We start from the raw sequence: 8,201 nt of genomic DNA, 5'->3' as shown, positions 1-8,201 counted from the left end.
TAAAATAATTTAAAATAATTTTTATTATATTATTGATACCACAAATCAATGTTTCTATTAAACTATTTAAATTTAAATTAAAAAATTTAAATTAAATACTATTAAATTTAAATTGTTGTTCGCTTTCTTTGTCACACGGTGCTATATGATCAGGCTAATAGGAAGGAATCATTTCTGCCAATAAGGGAAAGACGTTTACTCTACTTCTGTTAGAACGTTAGGATGGGTGGATTGATGGGGGTTGGTGGGAATTCGGTCTCACGTTTTACTCGGCAGATTTCTTGTCTGCAACGCGTAGTATCTATTACAAAATTTGACACTACTTACTAATCATCGTGCTATAATTAACCCTTTGGACTCGAAGATTTCTTCGTTGTGTTCTTAGATTTTTATAAACTCACTGATACTCTTTATGCTAAAATTAAAAAAAGAAAATCGTGAATTTGCGTGTGAAACGAACGAGTGAAATAATTTTATTTCGATGTTCTTAATATAATTATCATCATTCATTATCTAAATTGTAGCATTAAAATAAACGGTGACTGAGAGTCGCCTCTCTAGTTTAAACGGTTAATAATGTAATGAAGAATAGCTTAGTCAAGTATTAACGCGAGCTAATATAAAAATAATTCACGCGTTCTAATTACTAATTATATCCGTATAAAAGTATCTTACATTTAATTACTTTTCTACTATTTTTAATCACAACCCATGAAATTTTCAATATTGATAAAATTGTTTTTCTAATTTTCTAACTTTTTTCTAATTGCATTCTTAAGACTTGCATTGTACATTATGTGCAGTATTATCTTAGAAATTCGTGTAAATCTTCGTATTTCATTTGTGTCATGTTCGAGATGCAAATTATAATTCTATCATGGGCAGTTGTAACTATTGCTGTATATTATGTTGCAATTTTTTTTCTATCTTTCTTTTCTGTCTGTCTTATCTCCGTCAGCTATCTCAACTGCCCTGTATCCCAGCGTGTGTTTATTTCTTAGGTTTTGGTAAAATGTGTGGGTGGTCGTTTTCCGAGGTATCATAGCTTGCGAATGCGTGTGTAAGGGCTTTTATCACCAGGTTTACGGACATTTATTGTATACCTATCTCTACGTACACGCAATTTCACACACGAACAAGATCGGATATCTTCTGTAAAAAGGCAATTTAAAAAGCAGCACAATTATACGTTATTAACATATAAATGGAACTATAAGATATATATTTATCTCGAATTTATAACGTTTGTAGGGATTATTTTGATTTAAATGTAAACGACTTCTGTAATTTTCCCTTTGAACTTCGAAATACGTCAAAAGGTAAACCTTCGTAAACCTAGTAAAGATGAACACAACGCGTGAGAAGGTCAATATGAATCAGTTTGAGTCTACGAAACTTGTAAGTTTGAGTCTTAGGACACCGACGAGGAAGTGATTATGATAACGTAGTACATCCTGTGATGTTTAGTTATAGCGTTTATAGTCAGTAATCTATTTTCAATAAACATAGTCTTTACAATCATTACAAGACCTACGTCTCGATCTCGCATCAATTATCACCACAAATTTAAAATTTAAAAAGAATTATAAAATACTTGAAATTTCGGACAAAAAGGATCTATAGTTTCGTAGATTCTTTCTCTACAAATAATCTTTCATGAATCGACACACGTTTAAAAATATTCTCCTGGAATTTAAATTTAATATTCCGACAATTAAAATAAGTCCAGGATATTCTGTTTACTCGTACACGTTTGGTTTTCCATTACAGTTAAAACTTCAGACACAGCGTTCTCGATTCATCATTTTAGTCGATGGATCGTTTTTTAAAAAACATTCTCAATTACATATAGATCGCATCGCGTATTTTTGTTATTGGACAGTGACTATACAGTTTTCACTGCGAATTTGAGTTTTAATTCGAGTAACTGTGTTAGTTTCTGTTTTTGCACTGTGGTTTCGTACTATTTTTCAAAGGGTACAGTGTTATGTCTGATTAAAGCTACTACTCCGCTGCCTTTGCATGGTGGTCGAGTACTGTCGGTTGGAGTTTTTGATGTGGTTTATGCCTAATACACTGAATAACGTATGTAGGATTGGATTTTAGGTGGACTGACTCAAGATAGTATTGTTGGCTTCTTAATAGAATAAAATAAGCTTATAAATAGAATGACGGCTATGAAACACGAGAGATTCGCCATGGGCACGCTCTTCTGATCTTTCTTAACCCTTTCGCTACTACGGGTGACTATAGTCACCGACCACGAGACGCCACCTACACACAACGGATGACTATAGTCACAGGCACAAAAATCAAGGTAAGTGCTATCGTTTCGCTTAGCTCTCTTCGCAAAGGATTACAAGCGTTATTACGATTGTCGGTTTTTCTTTCCTCCTTTTTTTCTTTTTTTCGAAAGGCTTGGCTCCGAATGCTAAAGACTGCACGCGTGTAATGTTTCCATCTTTGACACAGCGCTCCGTTCTACGGGAGGGACTCCGCGACAACACCTGCCGTAGCGAAAAGGTTAAACTGACTTTTGTAAACTGACTTTAGACTCTAACACACTGTCTTTGATTGAAAACTCTTAGACTTTGGACATTCTTCGACTGACTGATGCACTGTCTTAGACTGACTTGGACTGCTTACACACACTGACACACTGACTCGCCCGCGCCCTTGCACCCTTATTTAAACCATTCATTCTGTCCTTTTTTCACACTCAGGCTTTCCTTCCCAATCATGCCTCTTTCCCCGCAACCTCGGTGGACCAGGTACTTCAAATACATGCCGCACTCATAAACTAACTTCCAATCGTTTATTGCACTCGGCTGTCATACGCATCTACTCGATCTTCTCGCGCGCGGTCACCTTTGTTATAAGAAATCGTATCCAAATTAAGACGTAGAATTATTTTTCTTCGACATCTCACGCATTTTTGGATAATTTTAAATTTGATGTATCAGTATTAATTAACATCGATCTTTAGAATCTGATTAAATGGCGACTCAGAGTCGCCTCTCGTGTGCAAAGGGTTAAACCTCTTTTGTTCAAAAATCTCGTCGAAACCACTGTAAGTTGAAGGTTTCAGTTTTACCCTTGGAATTAGAATCATTGAGTGTTGACTGTAGTTCTTCGTGTATTTAATTTATTTTGTGGTATATATAACACTTTTCGAAAAGATCTTCCAAACGAATCATAGAATTTATGTTTCCAAGAATAGTGGTATTGCTGAATTCTTTGACTGTATCTTCGGCACAAGACATGTCAGATATGATATATGTAAAATTATTGACAAGTTGTAATTTTTTTTTCTAAGATTCCGAGATTCCGGTGGCTTTTTACAGGATGATACAGTTAAATCGTGGTTGCTGAGTTTTTCTTGTTTCAACGAGAAGATCAGCAGGGCACTTGCTGTGGTTAGCCAAGTGCTTCCTCTCAGAATTTACGCAGGTTGGTGTGTCTGGGGTTTTCGGTGTCATGGGACTCTGAGCTCTTGACGCATTTAAATTGCTTGTTGCAATTTGGAGAGATGTGACCGCTTGCTTGACGTTGGTAACATTGGTTAACAGGTTTAAAGGAGTTTAAATTTTTCCCAGTGCACTTGGATGCAAGCACGCTATTCAATTTATCTCTTTCTTCTTGAGGAAATAATATTTATTATGAATTTAACTTTATAAATAGGAATTTATTTACTTATTTATTTCAATAAATCATACAGATGCGAACCCTTTGGTATACTTGTAAAATAAAATATAAGGTGATTACGTAAAAGAGCAGAAAGAGTAGATTTTATTTAAAATATGCAAGCGCAAAGCGCAAAGAGTTAATCTCATCACAGTAATAATTTACTGTTATAATACTGTTTTTAAGACAATTATATTGACTATATAGAGTTCAAGTAGTTGCTTGCTTAATCTCTCGCATTATAACCTAATTATACAAAATTGTATGCTGGGAAAGTATTTATTTTTAATTAGTCCTTATATAAATACTTTCCTTGCATTCAAATTGTAAAGGGTTTTAGAATTTGTGCACGTTAAAGCACGTTAAGTATAATTTTAGTCGTTTTCTTTTATTTATGAAGAGTTATATTTATACGATTTAGTATGAAAAATTCACGATAAACTAGGCACATCATTAAAATTCAAAGATTTATAAATATGTTGACATAGATATTAATAATTGAAGCTGATTACACCTTCTATATATCAATAAATAATAAGTTTTTATTTTTTTAAATATTTTTTATTGTAATATAAATATATATAAATATGGTATAACGTCTAAAATAAATACAAAGCTTAGTTTTAATTTTAATTTGTATTCATCTGTCTGTATATAATTTTAATTCTAATTTTAATTTATTTTTAACTTTGAAAGAAGTTCATAAATTATTACTTTGTTTCCTAAGTCTGTACAATAATTGTACTTATTTTTCTTCCCTTTTCATTGGTAACATTTTTGTGATCTGGAAAAGTATTTTCATCTTCTGAACCAAAATAAAACATGAAAGCAGAAATTTATTTTTCTTTTTTTTATATTACAAAAATATGATATAATATTGTATGCAAAAACTGGTTTTGAGACACCAAAAATTGACAAAAAAACAGGAACAGAATAATACAAACTCAAAACTTATAAAACTATTTTAACTAAGAAAAAGAACACCAAGGTAACGAAACGAAGACACACTAAACCGCACTCTAATTTAACTCTCTTTCCAACACCAAGCGACTCATGCTTGTGCTGGTCACAATTGATTTCTAAGGACTATGTTTTGGTCGTCAAGGATCATGCTTTTATGCTTTTCTTAACCTACGCTTCACCTCCCTCTAGGGACCACGCAACTTAATTTTACTCCCCAAAATAACTTTTCCATTTGTTTCTAAAAAATATTGATCGTTTTGTAATTTGTTTTCGTTGGCAATGGTCGATTCGCGATTTCTTTCCGAAATGGTATCCTACAATATTATTCTAAAAATATGTAATACTATTCTAACAATATACAATTTGAATAAACAAACATAATCTCGTAAATATGTTGTATTGGTTTATTGAATTGCAATCTAAATAAAGTGTTACTCACATTTTCATTCTCCAGATTAATGTAAAAAAATTCATATTAAATATTTACTAGCATATGTAATAAACTATATAGTAAACTTAAATTACGTAAAAGAAACACTTATCAGCTTTTATATTTTATGTTTGAATCGACTACATTAGGTCATTATCGACGCATTCTCCAGCTTGGAATATCCTCTGCAATAAACAACGACTTTTGTTGCATGTGATTACATTTAGTATCTTCCATTCCATTAGATACAAAGAGCTTTTAGCTTTTAAGAGCACTATACTGTTTTTAGTGTAATGTTCGTAATGCTACAATCCTCCGTAGTATTTCTGACTATTCGGTAACGATTTCCTAGCTTTCTTTTATTTCTTCGTTTTCTTTATCGATGCTAGAAAGAAACTTCGGCTGCAAAGTATTTTCATGGCATACGTACAAAATATTTAAAAGAACTAGGAATTTTAAAAAATCGATTTTTAACATTTTCTAATTTTTCGGTGTCTGGAGAATTTGACGAATACATAGTTAAAAGGAAATTTCAAGATTTTAACAATTGTCGAAGTTATAGAGGCTTCTGTGCGTCCGTTGCCATATGGGAAAAGTTTCGAATACCGGAGTGATGCGTTTAGAGGTAATTTTAAATTTAAATCCTTATGAAAATATAGTAGTATGGAAGGAAGAATGCGTCAGTCACGTTCAGAAACGAACAGGATCTCGTCTTCGATCTGCGAAGAAGAAGACTCTAAAAGAATCGGAAGAAACTGAGCCAAATTTGCCACCTATTAAGCTTACTGTTATGGTTTACAGTCAAGGAGCTAGACGTTCCACCATTTAACACGTATTTTTCGAAGACTGCTAAGAAAAGCGGCACACGCGCTCTTAGTATTTGAATTATTATAATAATTTAAATCCAAGATTATACAACTTCATATTGTTAATGGTGGATGAAATTTAATAACAACAAGGACAATTCTTTATTTAATTAGAAAGATTATAAAACACAAATATAACGTTTAAATATAATTAATTTCTCACAATTGCTCTATCACAGGACTTCTCACTATTATAACTCAATTGCAACTAACGTATCCCAAATCACTCTCTTTTTTCTTTCTTCTTCATACATTACATTCACATACACAATTCACACACACCTCAATCATTTCACGCCTACTCATTTATCATAATAACCTGAATTCGTTACACATTGGAATCCCATGCATACTTGTTCCACTCATCCCAACACATATATACTTGAAAGGCTATGTAACCACTACCTCACATATATGGACCGTTTATTTTGAAAGTGGTGTAAGTCCATTTTTTTAAAAAATGAGATATCACGTAATTTATGCTTGATTTAGTGTAAACTTTTTATTTATAACTAGTTAGTATTTAATATCTTAAGAATTGCCAATGCTTTGTCTAATTTAAAATTGGCTGATAAAAGCAATTGCGTAACCATTGATTATGAAAGTGGTGTAAGTCTAATTTCTATAGACAGATGACGGGATCAGCGGCCACTGGTGACTACGTTTGTTTTATTTCACGCGTCGAAAGTTACTATTTCTGGTTACTTATTTTATTTTCCTCCAAAAATGGATAATTTCATATTAACATCATATAATAATATAGGTAAGAAGAAATAGTAAATCAATATTATTTTATGACAATTCAGAACATCAATGAAGCCTAGAATTTAAGACTTTAGATTTATCACCAGCATGTCAGAGAAGACCGCCAAAATTTGAAAAAATCGCTTTGGCGCCTTTGTATCACGATGCCAGGCCTATTACATACGAAAAATATAAGGATATTCAGTAATTATTACCTTATATACCTACTATGCATCGTGAATATTTCAAAACACTGCCACATGATGGGCATAAATAAATAATATCAATATCTTATGTCAAGTTTAACAATATATAAACATAATTAACATTCAAAATAAAAAATATTATTCCTATTTTATTTCTCGTTATTATTTATAAACAAAATTGGATTTATACGAAATATATTTTAAGTGATTTAATTTTTCAATATTCAAATTAAATGGTTTTTACAATTGACTAATTATGAAAGTGGTGTAAGTCCATTTGCAGTCCGTAAATATACATTATTTTAGTTCAATTCGTCTAAAAGAAATTGACATAATCAAAATACATATTGATAAATTAGTAGAAATATTTCCAGACGTGACATAATTAACCTATATTTTTTAATTGACAAATATGCTAACCTTTAATTTTCTCGAAACAACAGAAACTAGACTTGCACCACTTTCAAAATAAACGGTCCATATGTTCAAAACATATACGGAGTGTCTCAGCAACGGTAGTTCAACTGAGAAGCGGATGATTCTACATGCAGAAACGAATCGAACAGAAAGAATAACATTTTTCCATTCGAAGCTTCCTTTTCGAGAAAATCGACTTTGCATATTCACCGAGTACATGTGCACTTAGCTATGGCTTATATGGATAGACCATCAATACACGAATATGGGTGGTGTAATCGAGGAGAGAGTAATTCTGCATGAAAAAACAAATAGAAAATAAAAAATGAAATTTTTCATTGGAAGTTTCTTTATTAAGAAAATCGACTTTGGATATTCACAGGGTACGCTGGTATACTGATATGGTCCATCCACCTTAGCCAAAATTAAGTGCACGCGCACTCGGTGAATATTTAAAGTCGATTTTCTTAACAACGAAGCTTCGAAGGGAAAAATTTTATTCTTTATTATAGGATGCCAAAAGAAATCGCGAATCGGCTATTGCCAAGAAAAACAAATTGTAAACCGATCGATATCTTCTAGAAGCAAATCGAAAAGTTATTCTATATAACAAAATTAAGTTGCGTGACTCCTCTACGGGGAGGTGAAGCGTAGGTTAAGGAAAGCATAAAAGCGTGGTCCTTGACAACCAAAACAGAGTCCTTGGAAATCGGTTGTGACCAGCACAAGCGTGAGTCGCTTGGTGTTGGAAAGAGAGTTTTAAAAGAGCGCGTCTTTGTGTGTTTTCGTTATCTTGGTGTTATTTCCCTAAGTTAAATCAGTTTACGAGTTTTGAGTTTGCGTTATCGTGTTCTTGTTCTTTCGTGAATTTTCGGTGTCTCAAGACCAGTT

This window comes from Eufriesea mexicana, unplaced genomic scaffold (genome assembly GCF_001483705.2).
Source record: "Eufriesea mexicana isolate 0111107269 unplaced genomic scaffold, ASM148370v2 scaffold1178, whole genome shotgun sequence".
Taxonomy (NCBI): domain Eukaryota; kingdom Metazoa; phylum Arthropoda; class Insecta; order Hymenoptera; family Apidae; genus Eufriesea; species Eufriesea mexicana.
The sequence above is the reverse complement of the archived record's forward strand: the minus strand, read 5'-3'. Positions refer to the sequence as shown.